Source organism: Orcinus orca, chromosome 12 (genome assembly GCF_937001465.1).
Source record: "Orcinus orca chromosome 12, mOrcOrc1.1, whole genome shotgun sequence".
NCBI lineage: Eukaryota > Metazoa > Chordata > Mammalia > Artiodactyla > Delphinidae > Orcinus > Orcinus orca.
The window spans coordinates 28,792,959-28,812,898 of record NC_064570.1 but is presented as its reverse complement, the minus strand read 5'-3'; the positions used below and the strand labels follow the sequence as shown (position 1 = coordinate 28,812,898).

The window sequence follows — 19,940 nt, the reverse complement described above, 5'->3', positions numbered from 1 at the left end:
AGCCCAATGCAATCTGATGCAGCATGAGAAAGACTGGACTGCCATTGCTGGTGTTGAAGGTAGCAAGGAGCCATGATCCAAAATGGTGGCAACCTTTAGAAACTGGCATCGATGAGGAAACGGATTCTCCCCTAAGCGTCCAGAAGGAATGCAGCCCTGCTGACGCCTTGATTTTAGCCCAGTGAAACCAACTGCAAACTTCTGACCCCAAACTGTAAGATAATAAATTTCTGTTGTCTTAAGCCACTAGGTTTGTTTGGTAATTTGTTACAGCTGCAATTAGAAACAAATATACCAAATATATGAAGTCTGTCTTAAAGTTTTCCTTAGACTCAGAGAGCAATATAGATACATACACATATATAGTTTAGAAATATATATAGTTTATAATTATATTGTTTATATATAAATATAATTTAGATTATAAATATATAAATTATTAATATGAATTTTGATATAAAAATTATAGCATTGACTTTATTCTTTATAAAAGAAATTCATAAAAATAATTGCCATTAGGATTAGTCTCCCATAAGAGAATGTTCATACAGAAGCTTTCACTGAGGCAGTACAAGATAACAGATGTTAAGATTCACAACAGAGCCCTCTATGAAGAATCAAGAATATGAAAGGGACAGGGAAGTATGGAGAGAAAGGAGATTGTCATGTGAAGACTCTCTTTGGAAGAAGATATTGCATGTGGTGTAGGGCTCAGCTGAGAGCCCCACCTCACCCCAAACCAAGGAAGCAAGGAGGAACCTGCCATACTGGGGGATGGGGAGCCTCCCCAGAGCTTTAGGTGTTATTCCTGTGGGGGGAGGATAGGACTGGCTCCCCCTGAGGTCATAGAGATTAACATCCCCTGTGGCAGGTCCAAGAGTCGGATACTTGCTGGGATCTATATACCCAGAGCCTGTCCCCCTATAGGAGAGAGTAAGCAGGCATGAGGTTACCATGGGTCCAGTCCCAGCACACCACCTGGAGAGGCAGAGGGGCAGTAAGTTACAGTCCACATATAGAAACTGAAGTGGCCACCTGATGTAAAGATGCATCTGTCTGCGACAAGGGACAGTGCCCATAAGAGAAAGGTTGGGGTCAGGTTATAATGATACTCTGTTCCGATAATATCTTTCCTTTCCCTTACTAGTCTCCAGACCCACTGCTTCCTGTTTCAACTTTTGGGGGTCAGGAACTGGCAGGGTGAGGGGGTTAGAGGAAGAGAAAAAAGGGAGGAGAGACTGAGATGAAGCCAACTATAATTCTAGAATGCTACAAGTCAGCCAAATTAAATCAACTAATAACTGGTACAGGCATAACATTTGCAGGTTCCCATCAATATTGATTTGCCCATTTAGTGAAATGTATATATCTGAGCCAAGGATGGATTGACAAAAGGGACGTGATCGACATAGAAAAGCAAACTCTCCATTCTATTCAGAACTTCCCAGAAAGATATAAGAAACAGAGGAAATTTTTTCACAAGAAAGGTACTTTGATGGTAGAGCAGAGTTCACTGGGTTTCCACAGAAGTTGGATTAAGGACCCACCTTTATAGTCAGTGTCCAATCAGAGAGCAGAAACCATATAGTTATCTGAACAGGGAAAATTTAATTTAAAAAGTTATTAACTACAGCAGAGGATTAACTAGAAAGGGAGAACCCTGGGGCTGATGGGGCTTACCCACAGAGGGAAGAAACTTGTAAGAGAGGCCCCCTTCCCAAGGCTAGGATTCAGTTTTTACCGCAGAAGTCCACCAGAGAAGATTTCTGTGCTGCTCTGGACCACAGCTGGTCCACAGGTGCTTGGAGCAGAGGCTGGCAAGCAAGGAATTTCAGCTGGGACCAGCATGCAAGGAACGATCTTCTGGGGTGGAGGCAAACAGAGCCTGGCAAACTGGAATCCTTGGCTGGAAGTCACTGGGAATTCGACCTCTGGGAATGCTACAAGGGAAAACCATCCACAAAAGGTGCCACACCTCAGAAGTTGTTGTAAAGCCCCCAGAGATGCTGGGTGGAAGCCCCTGCAGAGAGGTGCTATGTTCTGTTGGCCACTGGGCTCTGCAGGCTGCCACACACGCTGCAGGAGCCTGGCCTGCAGAAGCTGGCCCACGAAGGAGGCTGCTAGAAGGAGCACAAATGGGTGAAACAGAAAGGGTGCCTTTCCTCCTTCAGTGTCCCTCCTGCGCCCTCTACTGACAAAGCTTAATATCCCGCCAGCTGCAAAGGAGAGATGCTTATAAAATCTAGCTCCGGAACGCTGGATTTAGAGCTGAGCAGGCAAAAGGGTGGATTTGGAGCTGAGAGGCAATACCTTGATAACTGGAACACTGGCAAAACCATTCTTTTCCTGTGTTTTTATTTGTCTGTTCATCAGACAAAATGGATCTGTAAATCAACCTCCCAGGTATCCAAACCCTAAGGTTTCTTTTAGACACCACCATCACCACCACCGTCATCAAAGAATTCCAGAGCAACAAACTAGAGATTTGCTCTAGGACAGATGCTTGCATACATTATCTCCCTGATGCAGGATAACACAATCTACAGTGTTATATATTGAATAGTAAGCAGTATGTAAGTATATGCTACTGTTCTTCTTACTTTAACAAACATATGAGGAACTAAAGTTCAAGAACACACAGCTAGTAACTGATGGATCTAAAATTCTAAGCCTAGGACCATCTCACTAGAAAATTGCTGCTGTGTTCACTAACTCAGCCTTTCGCACCAAGAGACTAATTTTTGTGTGATGTGCTAAGAAATTCCATGTTCTAGGCTAAAACGTGGTGCCTCAACTAAGGTCCTGCCTTTGAGAAATCCTGCTGGCAAGAATCTGTTACTTTTAGGACAACATCTTTTCCAAGAATGCGTTAAAAATGAAATAGAAGTGCTGGTTTTCTTTAAGAAATTTGATAGCTTCATTGTGATTACACTTAAAGTATAGTTGTACACACATGTCCCCTGCTGGGAGATTTTATCAGCCTAACATCTATGGTGCAGTGAGTAAATGCTAGGCATTGTGCTAAGTTCTGTGCATGCCTTTTGCTTTGTAATCTTTGCCACAGCCCTGTGAGTACGGTTAGTAGTCCCATTTTCAGATAAGAAAACTGAACATTGGAGAAGTTGAATAATTTCACCAAGTTATCACATAAGTGGTGGCACTGGAATTTGAATACAAAATAGGTCTAACTGCAGAGCTCAAGTTCATGATCATGAGGCCAGGGCCCATCCAGTTACCCTGTGTTGTACACTTTCTTTATTTCAATATTCTATATTTTTAAGTTTTAAAAATAAAAAATGGGCTTAATATATTTTTCAGTTGCTTTTGATTAATAAAAGAGATTGCTCCCTTGAGATGATTAGACTTCTTTAAGAATGTTAAGCAGTCTTAGAGGGGGAAGCCCATTTCTAACCCTGTTAGATTAGCAGGGAAAGAAGAGTTTCTGATATGGTGCCCCTTGCCCATTTTCATTAATTCCAAGTGAGGTAGGGAAGACATGTGGATACTTGACATGAGCAATTTACAGTTGTCTAGGATGAAGATAGCAGCTGATACGGCAAATATTTTGGCGAAATTATTTTTCATTGCCTTTCTTCTTACCCTACGTCTGGTTATTAGTAGCATCCCAGCCACAGAGCGGGCCTCTATGCAACTCAAGCAGTGATTCCTCTTGGGCCCCCCTTTATTTTTAACCAAAAAAAGATCTCAGTGCCCATTTCTGTGACACTCAAACTAGAGCAAATCTATTTAAATATTTGCTTCACTTGGCATTCATTAAATTCTGTTCAGTTAAATTATCTCATTTATATAACATGGCTATCATGCCAAAAGTATCTGATTGTGAAAAAGGTAGGAACAAAGAGAATTTTAAGAATTTAATATCTTATATTTTGTTTTATCAAATAAAATTATGCATATCTAGCCATAATTTTAAATGAAAACTATAGATTCCTAAGTGCCTTCCATAGACCTTTCAATCTATGGACATGGGTCAATTATAATATCTTCCTGGGACTTCAGGCAGCTACATGGCTAGGTCCAAAAGTTGTAATTACTAAAAGTTGGTAATTACTGTTCTAACTAATGGAAATTTCACCTTGTGTAATTTCCCCAATTCTCACACTTCTCTGTATAAACGCCACTTTTCTGTTCAAGTATCACACCACACGATGGCAGCCTTGTCTCTCATTTCCTCTTCTGTATTTTCAAGGAGGGATCCTCATTGTTACTGAATGAGTAGTAAGTTTGGGAAGAAACCAACTGATTCAGACCGAAGTTTCTGGAGGACACTAGTAGGAAAAATAGTGTGGGCCCTTATTTACTTATTTATGGAACTGAATAGATCTCCAAACTCTGATTTATGATTCCAAAGGTGACTTGCCACTGAACTTGAATCTACGAAGATTGTGAGAAAAGGATGATGGGACAAAGCCTTCAGGAGCAAGCTGACCAGCACAGGTGAAGAGTAAGGAAGTAATGAGGGAGGGCATGAAGTGAGGTGTTCCCAGCATTTCCCCAAAGGAAGGTAAGAAAACAAGCTCAGCAAACCTCTTTGAATGTTTGAGGGTCTCCAGGGCAAAAGAAATTAGGGAGATTGTGATGGAAGTTATAAATGACCTAGAAAACACTGGTTGTGTTCAATTTCCATACCCTAGAAAATGTACTAAAATCAATCATTATGTATAAAACTACCATCTCAGAGAAAAACCAGAAGGCATCAATTCCTAATGAAAGTAACTCTAACAGCTCCTCCTACGAAAAATACAAAAACACTCCAATCCAATCAGGGCATAGTTTCAGAGGAAAATCAATAACTAATCAGTAATATTGTAAATCTTCTGAAGAAAAAGTAAGATGATAGGAAGATAACAGGTTCTTCCCTGGTGGCGCAGTAGTTAAGAATCCGCCTGCCAATGCAGGGGACATGGGTTTGATCCCTGGTCCGGGAAGATCCCACATGCCGCAGATCAACTAAGCCCATGCGCCACAACTACTGAGCCTGCTGTGCTCTAGAGCCCACAAGCCACAACTACTGAGCCTGCATGCCACAACTACTGAAGCCTGCACGCCCTAGAGCCTGTGCTCTGCAACAAGAGAAGCCACCGCAGTGAGAAGCCCGCGCACCACAACGAAGAGTAGACCCTGCTCACTGCAACTAGAGAAAGCCCGTGTGCAGCAACAAAGACCCAGTGCAGTCAAAAAAATAATAATAAAATAAAATTTATAAAAACAAAGAAAAAGAAAGATAATAGTCTGCATGGTGTCTAAAATAGGGGAGACAGAGAAGAATTTAAAATGTCTTTTGCAGCATTGTTTAGGAGAGAAGGTCTTGACTGCATTACATATATATTTGGTCCATTTGAAATGAATGTATTTTTTCAGCTTTCTTGGAGTTTCTTCTGTTTTTCTTTCTCTAACTTGATACTTCCCATATCAATTTTCAGGCTTTCTTCTTTAAAGCAAGTAAAACTTGTTAATTATGTTGATTAAAACTTCTATAGCTCTATTCACAGATGTAGAGAACAAATGTATGGACACCAAGGGGGGGAAGTGGTGGGGGTGGGCGGGGCAGGGGTGGTGGGATGAACTGGGAGATTGGGATTGACATGTATACACTAACATGTATAAAACATATAACTAACAAGAACCTGCTATATAAAAGATAAAATAAAATTCAAAACAAAAAACTATAGCTCTATTAATTTTTAACTGCTTTATAGTTCAATAAATCAGAGAGATTTATAGGGATATCTTCTCTGATCTAAATTTGTCAATTTCTCATCATCAATTTTGTTTTTGTTTTGACAATATTAATATGGCTACTGGTTTTTAATGTTTAGCATTTTTCTGGAATCATTTGCATTTTTTAGCTTTCACTCTTTCTGTTCTTTAAATGTAAAGAATATTTTGCAAACAATATAGTTCTCTTGGTTTTTTTATTTTTTAATCCACCAGAACAATCTCTATTTTTTAACTGGTGATCTTAATATATTTATAGACAGAATATAGTTGAATTATTTTTAATCTATTACTATATTTTCTGATTTTTTGCATGTGAGGTTAATCTATTTACATGTATTATGTTTACTGGAAATTTAGAATTTGTTTCCACTCGCTTACTTTATGATCTCTTTTGCTCTACTATTTCTGTGTTTTCTTTCTCTCTTGACTTTACATCCGTTTGTTTTGTTGTTTAATTTTGGCCTTCTATTAGATGGGAATTTATAGTCTATTTTTTACTTTTTATAATAGCAATAGTCTTCTAGTGATCTTATTTAACAACTCAACAATGTGTAACGTTCAGCATACCTTAACTCCTCTTTTAAACAATACAAATCTAAGGACACTCTTTTTGCATCAGACTCCACTTTGCTCTCCCAACTTACTTGAACTGCTAAATAGCATGACAGGATTTCCAGAGTAGAAATCAAGTAGATAACTTTCTCACCACTAGAGGGCAAGATGCATTTTCAAAATAATTTTTTATTTTATATATTTCAAAATAATGTTATTATTTATCTAAGTTGTGAATTGAATTATTAATCAAATGACCAAGTAAATTTTGTTTCAAGAAGGTGGCCTAAAGACATATTTACCTCCTTAGTCTTTCAAAATTCAATTAAACTAACAGAAGAAATATAAATAAAAATTAATTCAGAGCACTAAAAAGGAGTCTATGATGCCAGAAGACTAGAGCACTGGAGAATTTCTGAACCATATAAAGGAAATGTCACACTACAGTGTTAATTTTGAGGAGGGATGGGATGGCAGGAGGTGGGGGACTAAAGGAGACTTCACTTTGTGTATGTTTGTGTTGTCTGAATTTCTACTGAGAAATGTATTCATGTATTACATGTGTCGAATAAAAGATTACGTAGTCACTTTAAAATAAACTATATGGATAGAGATTTGATGATAAAACCTAATAGAGCTGAGGATCTTTGAAACCCATGCATTTGACAAATGTCAAGAACTTCTTCAAAACGGAGCTAAAATCAGAGACAGTGGAGATCCTTAATCCATGTGGAAATTATTTTTGTTACTAAATAAAGATATGACTATATATTTTTCGAATGGATAGCCAACTGTCTCAATACCATCTATTGATAGTTTATCCTGTTCCAACAGAGTTGAAATGTCACCTTTATCACTTTGTAGATTTCTTTAACTACATGGATCTGTATTTTCTATTCTTTTCCACTCATATTTTTGCCCATTCCTGCCCGAAGTATACTTCATTAATTATTATTGCTTTTTAATGTGTTTTTATATCTGGCAGTATAATATTCCCTCTTTTGCAAAATTGTCTATGTTATGCTCTTGCGTTTTCTTTTTCAGATGAAATTTAGAATCTGATTAATTTCATTAAAGAATTATTGCTGGCTATTGATGGGGATAACATTAAATTTATAGATACAATTGAGGAGAAATGACTTCTCTATACCACTGAACTTTCCAGCCAATCACTTGCTTCTCTTTTCTCTCCATCTTCTGTCTCCATGTCGGCTTTGTTACCTCCTAGTGATTATCATTCTCTGCCTTACAGAAGAGGATACGTCAGCCTGTTGCCCTCATTTCACACCTTCCCAGTTTCACTACCAAAAAAGGAAATTGTTCTTTTTCCTAGCTGCATCTCAACAAACAAAACTCTTTGATTTGACTTGGTCATATGTCCTCTTCCCAACCAATCACAGGAGCCAGGAAAGTGGAGTCGTGAATCCAATCAGGAGACATAAATCACACAGTAATTTGAGCAGAGACAGTACAACGTAATTCTTATCTATAACAGGGGATTGGAGTATTGCGGAATTGGCTAGTGTGAAATAAAGAAAACTCTAAGGAATACAGGAATAGTGCAAATAAGGAACAGATGCCACCTCTAGGTCTGAGATGGAACACCCAAGAGAAAAGCCCTCCATGGCTGAGCTCCAGACCTTGCTGGAGAGGGCATGGCCATGGCTTACCAAGTGACACAGAATTTGCTATGATACTTGACCGAAAAAATTCACTAGAAACTGACCCTGGGTGCTGGGGAATGTAGTTCACAAGGTGATGACTGACTGGAGGCAATATCCTACAATATCAAGTGATGAGGAGATTTGGAGGTAGCTGCAGGAGCTAGGAACTGCGGGAGCTGCATGTTTTGCAGGAAGCAGACACTCAAGCTACTCACTTTGTAGGAGCCCCGTGCACTACAGGAACTTGTGACTACTTAGCTTCCATATGCACCTGTCTATGATAAATCAATGCTGTGTTTCTATGTATTCTAGTAAGATACTGCTATCCTTCTTACAAGTGAACGTCTCACCTTTTCCCCAAAATGAGGAGACAGACTCCTAGGAGTCATTGTATCCACTGCTACCTCTATTGATTAATCCTCAAATTCAGTCACAGTTCCACTGAATATTCTGTTACCTAAAGACTTGATTGTAAAGCTAACTTCTATAGTAAGTTGCACTGTGGCCTCAAAATATATGTCCAAGTCCTAACCCTCAGTACCTGTGAACATGACCTTATTTAGAAATAGTATCTTTGGAGATATAATTAAATTAAGGATCTAGAGAAGAGATTATCCCGATTTAGAGGGGGACCTAAATCCAATGCTACTGTTCCTTATATGAGAAGAAAGAGGGGGATCTGAGACACAGAGAGACTCAGAGAAGACGATATGAAGATGGAGGCGGGATTGGAGTGATATGTTATAAACCAAGGAATGCCAAGGATTACCAGGCAGCCAGTCGCCAGTAACTAGGAGAAAGACATGGAACATATTCTTCCTCAGAGCTTCCCAAAGAAACCAACCCTGCCGATACCTTGATCTCAAAATTCTGTCTTCCAGAATTGTGAGAGAACAAATTTCTGTTGTTTTAAGCCAGCAAGTTTTTGGTACTTTGTTATAGCAGCCCTAGGAAATGAATACAACTTTGACAACTTTGATATAAAATAAAAATCGGAAGGAGAGAAAGGAAGAAAATGATTAGTAAATACAAATAAACACATGGATATAACAAGTCAATAGATAATATACAAAGATACTGCAGTCCCTGTTTCTGTAATTGTTCACAAGATCATAATTCGTATCTATGGCTTCCATTTTCCTCTAACCATTCCGTATTTCCCCGCCCTCAGTCAGAACCTCAACTGGTTGGGATCCTTTACTTCGTGAAATGACCCAGATCTTCATTTTCAAAGGTTCTGAGTCCTCAAGAACCCTACTTTTTATTTTTGGTTGCTTTAATTTTTCATTATCCTTAATACTAGACATGCAAGTACTAAGACAATGCCCAGAAAATCTTTTGGGCTCCAGGCTGTCCTCCTTGCCTCCATTGTGTAGAATAAGCAAGCCAATTTCTCCTTGGTAATCAGGATCAATCACTCCAGCCAGTAGATTACCCCGTTTTTGCTTTTTGTTTCAGTGGTATAAGGAACCCCAAATGACCAGTTGATAGCCTCATCTTCCAATTTACTGGAACCATTGCATCTCCTGAAGGAAACATTCTCCCCCTGGGGACAAATATCTCCACACCAGCAGCAGTCAAAGTTTTTAGGTAAGGGAAGAAAATTCCTCAGAGTGAAAAGAGACACTCCCACTGCCATACCTTGATTCAAATGTATTCTGACTGTAGGAGGGAGAGTACCATATAATGGTCTCTGATTCAAAACATATCCGGTAAAACAGAATCCCATTTCTCCAGAGTGTTGCCTCCCAACTGGATCATAACAGTGTCGTCAGTAAGTCATTTCACTTTTCAGTTAAGCCAGCTGCTTCCAAGTGATGGTGTATGTAGTAAGATCAGTTAATTTCATAGACATGGACCCTTTGCTACACTTCCTTTGCTGTAAAACAAGCACCCTGATCAGATGCAGTGTTGTGTGTAATGTACCAGTGGTAGATAAACCATTTTGTGAGTTCACAGACAGTGGTGTTGGCAGAAACATTATGAGCAGTCAAGGCCAATCCATTTCTAGAACATGTGATTATTCCAATGAGGATGAATCTTTGCTCCCTCAATGATGGAAGAGGTCCAATGTAATCAACCTGCCAGATGGCTGGTTCATCACCCTGGGGACTGGGACTGTATCAGGGAGTCAATGTTGTTTTCTGCTTTTGCCAAATTAGGCGCTTGGCAGTAGCATCAGTTAGGTGAGCCTTAGTATTGGAAAATCCAGGTTGCTGAGCACATGCACAGCCTGCATCCCTACAACTATGGCCACTTTGTTCATGAGCCCATTGAGCGAGCACTGGGGTGGCTAGGCAAAGAGGCTGGCTGACACCCACAGAGTGCACCACTTTATCCACCTGATTATTGAGTCTCCTCTACAGTGGGTACCTTTAATGTGCATTCAGATAGGACACAGATATCTTCACAGTCTGTGACCATTCAGAGAAATCCATTCATATACCTCTTCCCCATACTTCCTCATCTCCAATCTTCCAATCCCATTCCATCTAGAAAAACCATTAGCAACTGCCCATTCTAGTCATCCCTCACTCCAGACATGGTGAATAAACAAATATACTATTTGAATTATGCCCACTTAGAAGATTTTCCTTCACCACTGACTGTCCTTCAGACCCCTGAGTGGGGCTGGGGAAGCCACCTGTGCTGCAGGAGGTGGATTCTAGAAAAACCTTCCATGCTTCAGGTGCCTGGCAGGGAAGCACACTGGAACCAGGAAGCAAAACCTTTTCCTCCTTCAGTGTTGCTCCAGCACTTTTTCTACTGACAAAGTGTAACACTGTGATAACTAACAAAAGAAGAATATTCAATGGGTCGAGATCTACCTTCACAGAACAGGCACAAAGACTGAATTTGGAACGAAGAGCCATAACTCAATTACAGTACAGATACTATATAGTTGCCTTAGCTCAGCTCAGAAACCCACTGCTCTATCGATCACTGTGGCTACTGCACGTCCCATTTGGACACATGTTAGATTGGAGGTAGATAAAGAGTAGAAGTAGTTGCCCCAAATAGGAGGGAAGAGTATTCTTTCCAAAGTAAGAGGGGAGTTCTGGGTTGACAAAACAATAAATGTTCCCTTCACATCACCCTTGGCAGTTCGGTGTATACATACACACACACACACACACACACACACACACACACACACACACACACACACTGATTTCTCCATAGCTATAGTTTCTCTTAACATAAAGCAATGATCCATACACAATTGACAATGTACTCAATCCCTACCCAGTGGGAGGTGAAAACTCAGTCATACCCAGCCCAGATTCAGGGTCTTTGGGTGTAGTCAATCTTGATCAGGTCCAAATGTAGCTAAAGGATGAATAATAAAATTTTCCCCAATGCACAGATATACAATAAAGGAGGTGGGAGATAGGATAACAAAAACTAACGAGAAAGGGCAAAAAGGAGACGTAATATGTGATGGCTGTGAGATTACACCGTATCCTGGTGGACAAGAGTAACAGGGTAAGAAGCACCTCTCTTCTCCAGCAGAGGACTGAGATATCTGGTGAGCCAATCAAAGTGCCAAGATTTCCTTTATCTATTATCCTGAAAGACCCTGCCTTAGAGGAATAGTGAGAAGGAATCTCCTGGGACTGCCCCCGCAAGCGAATTCATCTTTCTACAGAGACAGAGACTGGGACATTGTCTTTGAGACAGCATACCAGGAGATGCCTTCTGCCAGGCTGAGGATTTTCTGGCTATACCTTCAAACAGTGTCATTTGGAGGAAATCCATTAGCTTGTTAACAGAAATCTCACTGAGATGTAAGCTTTGAATATGGACTCTGCCCTTCCTGCTTCTCTCCCTTGGAAACTGGCCTGGCCTCTGTATCATTCTCCCTAGATCTTAGTTCACTGTCTTTGCCACAGACACTATGCTATCTGAGCGCAGAGGGAGGGAACAGCTGGGGTCATAAAGCCAGGTTACAGTATCACATTCTGTCCTATAAGTTGCACACTACTCAACTGGCATAATGGGAGGAATTACTTTTTCAGTTGGTGTACAGAGTGTACAGCAGGAGATAGTCGAGTAGAATCCTGAGAAATGAGGATCCCCAACTCCACTGTTCTGCTGGGACTCTGCATTCCTAGTTAGTATGTTAACTTTATGTGGGGCAGAAAATTTTGTTGTTTCAATTGGCAGAGTAGATATTATCTAATCCCTACCAGTATAGGATAACTAAATCACTGGCAGAAAGGACTCCTCTTAACAATGCTGTCTAAGTACCACCCCACTATTGCCTGTCTCTTCAGAAAGGCTGTGCTGAACCACAGTTTGTCTCTCTCAAAGCACTAAGGGAGACAAGCAGTAGCCAACATACTCCAATAACCTGATTTTTTCTTAACCAAGTTCATAAAGCTGGAGCCTTAGTGGGCATAACTGTGGTGAAGGATCAGTGTTTTGGTTTGTTTGTTTTTATTTACCAACCCAACACAGACAAGTGTTTTCATAAATACAAAACTGCATGCTTAGATGTCACAGTAATGTCAGATTATTGAAAGTTTCAAAATGCTCCTCTTGATTTCTATACCTATTTTATTGTTGATCAGTAGTTTACAAACTGGCTTTTGTCTATAAATCACATTTTTAGTAGCACATACCTAACTGATAAGGTTTACTGTTTTCCCAGCCTAGATATCAATTTCTGTATTAATGGGGAGGCTTGGTTCAGAACATACGCTGTATATTCTAATCTTACCTGGCACCTGAATGATGAATAATATTATAATCTTACCTGGATCTTGAATAATGGAGCACATTATAAGACCAGTGAAGCCCATGGGCTTTACCTCATTGTCTTACTTCTTTCATCTTGAAATGAACTCCTGGGTCAGAGGAATGGTGTTTGAGCTAAAGCGTTCAATGAGTCTATGGAGAACGGTGCCTGCAGTAAAATCAAACCCAATTCCAGAATAAGGAAATACTGTAATGAGACAGATTGTGGGCTGATCTGTGACAAAAGGGGGCCCAAAGCAACTGACATGCTTGATACCAGGTATATTGCTGGTCTCCTGCAAGGAGGGTGCCTCATAAAGACCAGTCACCATTGCTGTAAAGCTGACTTTTCAGCAGTGGCAGTAATTGTTGGGACAGAGCCTTTCCCCTGCCACTTCCTTGGTAAATCAGACCATGCCACTCTACAGCTTAAACACCTTCACTTCCACTAGCACTTGAAAGAAAATCCAAACTCCCTTCTGCATGGTCTGCAAGGCACTGAAGGTTCAAGGCCTTAGTTTCTCTCCAACTTCATCTCGTGTCCTCTACCCCTAGCTCTGATCATGATGCCCCATCCACTCTAATACTCCAGCACAGCAAATTCTAGCCCATACTGTTCCCTCCGCCTGGAACACTATGTGCATCCCTTCCACTCCCATCCCTTTCAGATAACAGTTAAAATGTTACTTCCCGAAAGTCATCTCCTCACTACCCAGCAGACATTACTCTCTAGCCCAGCCTCTTCTTCATCACACATATTCTTGTTCATTTTCTTCATTAAATAATTATAATACAAGCTATAATTATTGAATATTATTCAAAAAATAAATTAGTAAAGAAAATGAAACAAAATGGAAGTTCCATAATTCTACAGTGCTTTTAAACGTCAGATATTTTACTGAACAGTCAGAGTGGGAAGCAAAAGATCTAGAGGCATCCTTGAAGACCCCGTAAGTAGTGAAACACTCAAATGATTGTCTACTCCCAAATCCCCCAGAAGTCAGCCCAAGTCTTTCAAAAGGACTGTGGTGTTATCATTTTTCATGCAGGATTCACACCAATCAGAGGCCAGGTACTCATGAGCCCGCCTCATGGCCTTTTATTAAATTAGAGCTGCCCACTGGCCTCATCCAGGGCCAGAGGCTTCTGACTGCAGCCCAGCCCTAGAGCAGAGGCCTGTGCCGGCCTGGGAGTGGGGCTCGGGGGGGGGCGCCGCGGGGCCCCGCGCTGCCTGGAGTTCCCAGGGCCGTTACTCGGGTCTCGCTCCCACAGGCAGCACCTTTCACGTCACCCCGCGAGGGTCCTCGAGGACCCCAGCGCAGCCGTTCAAACGGGCGAATGTGCACCCCTGGGAGTCCCCCGGGTCAGTTCACGGCTACTTGGGAGCACAGCCGAGGAAGGGTCTCAGTCCCAAGCGCCCAGCTTCCACGTGAGCCGAGCCGCCGCTGCTCCTGCCCAGCGCCCCAGTCCCAGCCTGCAGCCGCCCTCTCCCACCTCGCATCCTTCTTGGATCCGGCTACGCCGCTTAGAAGCCTCGGAAGTGCCTCCCGGCTCCCAAGGCAGAATCCTGATCGCAAACCCAAGCTGAGTAAGGAATATCGAAGGGACAGGCGACAGAAGTTTGACCTAAACTCCCTGCGTTATCTATCTATCTATCTAATCTATCAATTTACCCGTGTATCCATTCTTTCATCTTTCATATCCTATCGCTCTATTTTAGGACTAGGATTAGAATTCATTCATGAGAGTTTGATCGCGAAGTCGTAAATTAACGCGAAAAAGCGAAGTAGGACTTTTTCACAGAAAATGTCTTCGTTAGAATTAGAAAAAAAAATAGTTCTTAGGGCTAGCTTCGCTAATTATGTTGAATGGTGGACCTTTTCTATAAATTGAATGAGCTATCGAAAGTTCCAAAGTTTTGACAAAAAACAAAATACCCTAAAATCCGTTTATATTATACTTTACGCCAGAAATTACGTGCTCATGTTTAGCTACCAGCTAACGATGTACAAGGGATACCTAGTTTTCTCGAAATCTTTTCAAGCGGTTGTCAAGCACAAGTCTAGCCTAGTCCACACCCACCAGCCCCACCTCGCCAAGGTCTCCAACAGGCCGGGCCGGACCTGGGCACCAGGAAGGAGGAAAGGAAAACGGAGGAAGGGGCGGGGGAAAGTGACGGGAGCAGTGAGAGCCGGAAGTGGTTGGCTAGCGAGGAGCCCAGGAGCGCCCTGTCCGGCGGCGCTCTAGCCTCCGCGCGCTGTCTCTGTGCTCCCCCGCGTCTCGTCTATTTATTGTCGCGGGGAAGCAGCGGCCGCCCTGTACCCGGAACAACAAAGCACGAAAGACTGAGCCCGAGCCTTGGGGGCTCCTAGCAACGGGCCGGGGCGGGAGTTCCATGGAGACTGGGGAGCGCGCCCGCCTCATCATTATCCTTGTCCTCCAGCTTATCCTTCGCGCCCGCCGCAACCGGCAGCAGCGCTGCCGCCGCGTCCTCTGCCGCCGCCCGCTCTTCCCACGGTAACCCGGTCGGCGACCCTGGGCGGGGGGAGCGCGGGCGACCGAGCTGCCTGAGTGCCGGGTGCGGGGCGACTTGGCGCGGGGCTGCGTGTGCGGAGCCGGGGCCGTGCTGCGGGTGGGGTGTGTGCGGGCGGATGCCTGAGGGAGAGGCGCTCAGATGTAGGAAATTGGTCCGGGGGCCGAGGGAGGGTCCAGTTCTTAGGAGGACAGGGTGATATTTGGGGGTCTCATCAGGGATAACGGGTTGGGGGTGGGGCGTCACTGCCTGGGAGCGTTATCCAGCGAGGTGTAGGATAAGAAAAGAGGTATTTTATTTTTCCTGTTAGCCACCACTGGGAAAGACAGGAGAAGGGAGATTCCCCATCCGTCTCTATGGAGCCCTCCCCCAGGGGAAGAGAAATCGTGCAAAGATGCTAGCGGGTCCGTTGCTTCCCAGAAAACTTCCAACGGCCTTTGCCGCGGCGGGCCGGCTCCCAAATAGCACCTTCGTCGGTTCCTGGTTCTGGCAATGCCAACAGCCTCGCTTTATGTTATTATTAGTAGTAGAATTAACAGAAATTAGACTTGATGAAGAAGGATCTGGAACTGAGGAAGATAAAATGGATAGTAGGTAGGGCTAAGCAGGGTTGAGAGTCGGGATAAGCAAGCGCTTAATGATAGCCAGTAGAAGCTCTAAAAGTAAATTTAATTGGGAATGACGGTTTTTAAACTCTCTCCTTCTGCCGAGATGTGCATCTGCGGGCTGTGTCAGTGTGCTCATTGCGATAGGATTCAGACTGCAGCCAATCCACATCTGTGAGCTCTCTGACTGCATCTGTCACCTGCAGTTCCAGAGCGACACTGGCAGTTAACCAGCGTTAGGCTTGTGTATTTAGGGTTAAGAACAGTGCCTTAAAACTGGCTCAAGGAAAGAAACGGAAACAAGCTTGGTGTGATTATTGTGTGGAGAAATAATAACAGATTCCTTGGGGAAACTGGGAAAGAGAAATATGAGAAGGTTCAGCTCTTCTAGTACAATCTGCAGTCTCTTGGAAAGTTTGAGAAAATGGCAGTTCATTCAAATCGAGAAAGGATTTTTATCACTGTGTGGTTTAAAGAATTATTCGCAGTTGATATGTTAAATGCCAGTTTATGCTATCTCTTTAAGCCTTACGTCTCTAACTATTTAATGGTTTTATGCTTTCCAAAACCATTCTAGGTCAGTAAATGAGGTTTTCCTGTGGCGTGCTGAAACGGCCATGTATGCATACTACAGTAATACTATTTTTGTGTCCAGTGGGAACAAAGCTCTTTATATAAAGCTGAAGATTAAAGATGAAAATAAAATTGATAAATAACAGAAGCAGTGATGTCAACCACAGTTTCTATTTGTTCCTTACCTTTTTTGCTAAGTCTGGCTTGTCTTAAGCAAATAGGTTTCATCCTTGTCCCCCAGCCCGCTTTTTTCGTAATGATCTGCCGCTCTGTGCTCTTGATTGGTTGATGCCAGAACAGAGTTTTTGACTTTGGCATTTTCATGGAATTGAGGTGCAGCATCTCTTGTTACGGAATTTCATATATGTGCAAAGAGGTGGGCAGTTTCCTTTGACAAAGATGGGAAGTATAAACATTGGGAAACTTAAAATTGCATTTTAAACCTCTTAAGAAGAAAAACCTAATATTGTCATCTTTAGGTTAGTGAATCAAGGACTTTTTCTTAATCTCTTCATGTAGCTGAACTTCTGTGAATGTTGTTCTGGGGGGTGACCACATTTGAGGGTATTGGACGTTGAGTCCCAGGATTTTCTCAGTGTGTATGAGACTTAGTGAGTTCCCTCAGTCTCAGGGCTGCCATCACACTCACTTCGTTTAGATTTTATTTGCTGTTGCCTCTATCCCTTACCCCTTCTGTGTTTGATGGGGGAAAGGATTTAAGCCCCGACTTCCACCTTTATTAACAATCCCTGCTTTCCCTGCTCTCTGCTCCAACACTCCCAACGTTTTGTGTTGTCTTAGTTCCTCTCCTTACTTAATCACATCCCAATCAAAAGTGATTTTTTATGATATTTGTATTATTTCTGTTTCTTATGGAATTTTCAACATATATCCTTGGCCTGTATATCCTTTTCATTAATGTTACTTTGTCTGTTGCATTTTCCTTCTGTATCCCTCCCCTGATATGGAAAATAGAGTGATCATGTCAGATGCTCTGTATTTATTCTGAATACAACAGGTAAGAGCCTTAAACCAAGAATCAAGACTGCATTGAAATAAGACACGTAAAAATATTTGAACGTTTAGGAATAAAAGGTGTTTCAGAAGTCCAAGTGGTAACACTGTAATTGGAGATGTAGTCACTTTTTTAAAAATAAAAGAGTATTGTAGAGCCTGCTGTGTGTTTTTAATTGAACCTTAGATTTTCATAATTTGTACTCTAAAAACCTTTTCTTAACATCCATCTTTTCTGATCATTTTGCATCTGAATACTTGACTGAAATTACACTTTGCCAAATTAGAGGGAACAATTTAAGTGAGTCCCACAATTTTGTTTCATGTGGAAAATTGTCATGTCGAAATTTGTGTGGATGTATACATATATAGAATGTGCAGAGTTTGCTGTAAGGTAGAATGAATACATGCAGAATCTATAGCTGAATAGTTTTGGAGAGTGTTCTTTCTTAGCACGGGTGTGGCACAGTATTTAAAAATCAGCAAATATTGTATAATCTAGTTGAGTGGGTATTAGTGCTGTTTTTAGGTGAGGAGGCCCGTAATTACCTGGTGATTGATTTCTTTCTGTTGCATCATAGACCATGTGATGAATTATTATTGCTATGAAAAATAAAGTGTAAATTGATTGTAGAATTGATAGTAGAATGTTTCCACAATGGCTCAACACCTGTAGTGCTTTGAAAATTTAGCTGTATTGTGACATTTGAAATAATAAATAAAGATTTCCTGAAATTTACACTCATGTTTGTTGTACCTTTAATATGTTTGATGCCACGGCAGGTGTACAAAGCTGGATGGAAGTGTTTCTCTTCAGGTGCTTTTTGTGCACTTGTAGATAGCAGAGAAATGACATGCATAGATACTAAAACATGACAAACCTAAATTTGAATTTTAAATCCTTTATTACGTACTGCCTGGTGCTATAGTTATTGATGTATGGATTTCATCGTGCCTGCTAAATTAGAAGTTTCTTGGGGATCGGGACTGTAAGTCGCCATCATATTGTATGTTCATGTTGCATATGTGTGTATTTTGAAGATTAACATATTAATAAAAGGATGTATATATATTTCATTTCTTTCACTTCAGGGACTTATCTAGTGGATGAGGGGAACCTTTAGGCATCTAATCTAATTAGGAATCTAATTCCTGATGCCTAAAATTAACTTTTTATACTGGCTGCAAATTCTAAACAGCAAAATTTCTCAAACATGATTAGGGCTTTTTTTTTTTTTTTTAACCAATTCAAATAATAAAAATAATGGTTTACTGCCTTGAGTTGATACAGTATTTGCTCTTGTTACATGACTGCCACTTCGGGTAATTTCAGAAGGGTGAAAGAATATATTTATCTGAGGTCTTTCCAGGCCACGTAGACAAATTTGATTTTTGTATTGTGACACAATTTATTTAGAAGAAAAATGGAGTGTATGTGTTTGTACAGTTGTGAAAAAGCAAGATTCCAGAAGTACGTCATTAGTGGAAAGGAATCAGGTCATATCAAAAATTGTACTTATCTGGTCTTATCTTGTGACTAAAGGGTGACAGAATTCACAATTTGGTTTAAATGGCTTGTTTTGTAATGGAAGGTGTGCTGCTGACGATCCTATTAAATGCTAAAAAAACACAAGGTGAATTCTGGGACAGTTCAAATCAGCCTTCATATGGGAGTCCGTAATGAAGCTGTTTGAAATTTCACCAAAAAAATGCAGCACAAAACTTTGGCTGGCGATTTTGACCATGCAGTATTCATCCGTCAAGAAAGAATACTGAAAATCAGATTGCATCTGAAGGACAGTCTTCTCAGGACATGTGTGGATGACTCTTGGTACTATAATTGTGTTTACCATCATAGACTTCTGTCCATAGACCTTGATCCATGATACGTTTTTGTTTTTTAACTCACTAGGTGAGAACTCACAACATTTTGAAAGTCAGAATTTGTTTTTATTAACTAAATGGTTCCAGAGATCAGGCATTAACCTTTTTCCTTCTGATAAATTACAAGTATTTTCGTTGTAAAACCAGTTTTTTTGGTTTGTTTTTTTTTGTTTTTTTGCGGTACGCGGGCCTCTCACTGTTGTGGCCTCTCCCGTTGCGGAGCACAGGCTCTTGGACGCGCAGGCTCAGCAGCCATGGCTCACGGGCCCAGCCGCTCCGCGGCATGTGGGATCCTCCCAGACCGGGGCACGAACCCGTGTACCCTGCATCGTCAGGCGGACTCCCAACCACTGCGCCACCAGGGAAGCCCTGTAAAACCAGTTTTGATCAAAATCAGTTACGCTTTCTTGGGATTAGGGTTAGTATAGCGCTTAAGAGTATGGACTCTGGAGACAGGCTGCCTGTGTTCAGCGTGGTGGCGATGCTGCTTGTTAGTGGTGTGGCCTTGAGCAAGTTTTTTCACTGCCTTCGTTCCCCAGTTTCCTCATCTTCAAAATGGGGTTCATATAAGTACTACCTCACAGGGTTGCTGTGAAAAGTAAGTGTAAAGCACTTAGCACACTGTTCTGCAGA

At 41.5% G+C, this 19,940-nt stretch overlaps 1 protein-coding gene across 2 annotated transcripts in view; it reads left to right on the top strand.

The window, feature by feature from the left end:
- Positions 1–14,932: 14,932 nt before the first annotated feature.
- The window catches only part of TBPL1 (TATA-box binding protein like 1), a 29,715-nt gene continuing 24,707 nt past the window's right edge, over positions 14,933–19,940 (top strand). Inside the window, exon 1 of one of the 2 annotated variants that reach the window (XM_033406908.2) lies at positions 14,933–15,215. The gene's annotated coding sequence lies outside the window, so the exon portion shown is untranslated. The remainder of the gene's footprint in view (positions 15,216–19,940) is intronic. The other variant, XM_004263807.4, reaches the window with a different exon arrangement.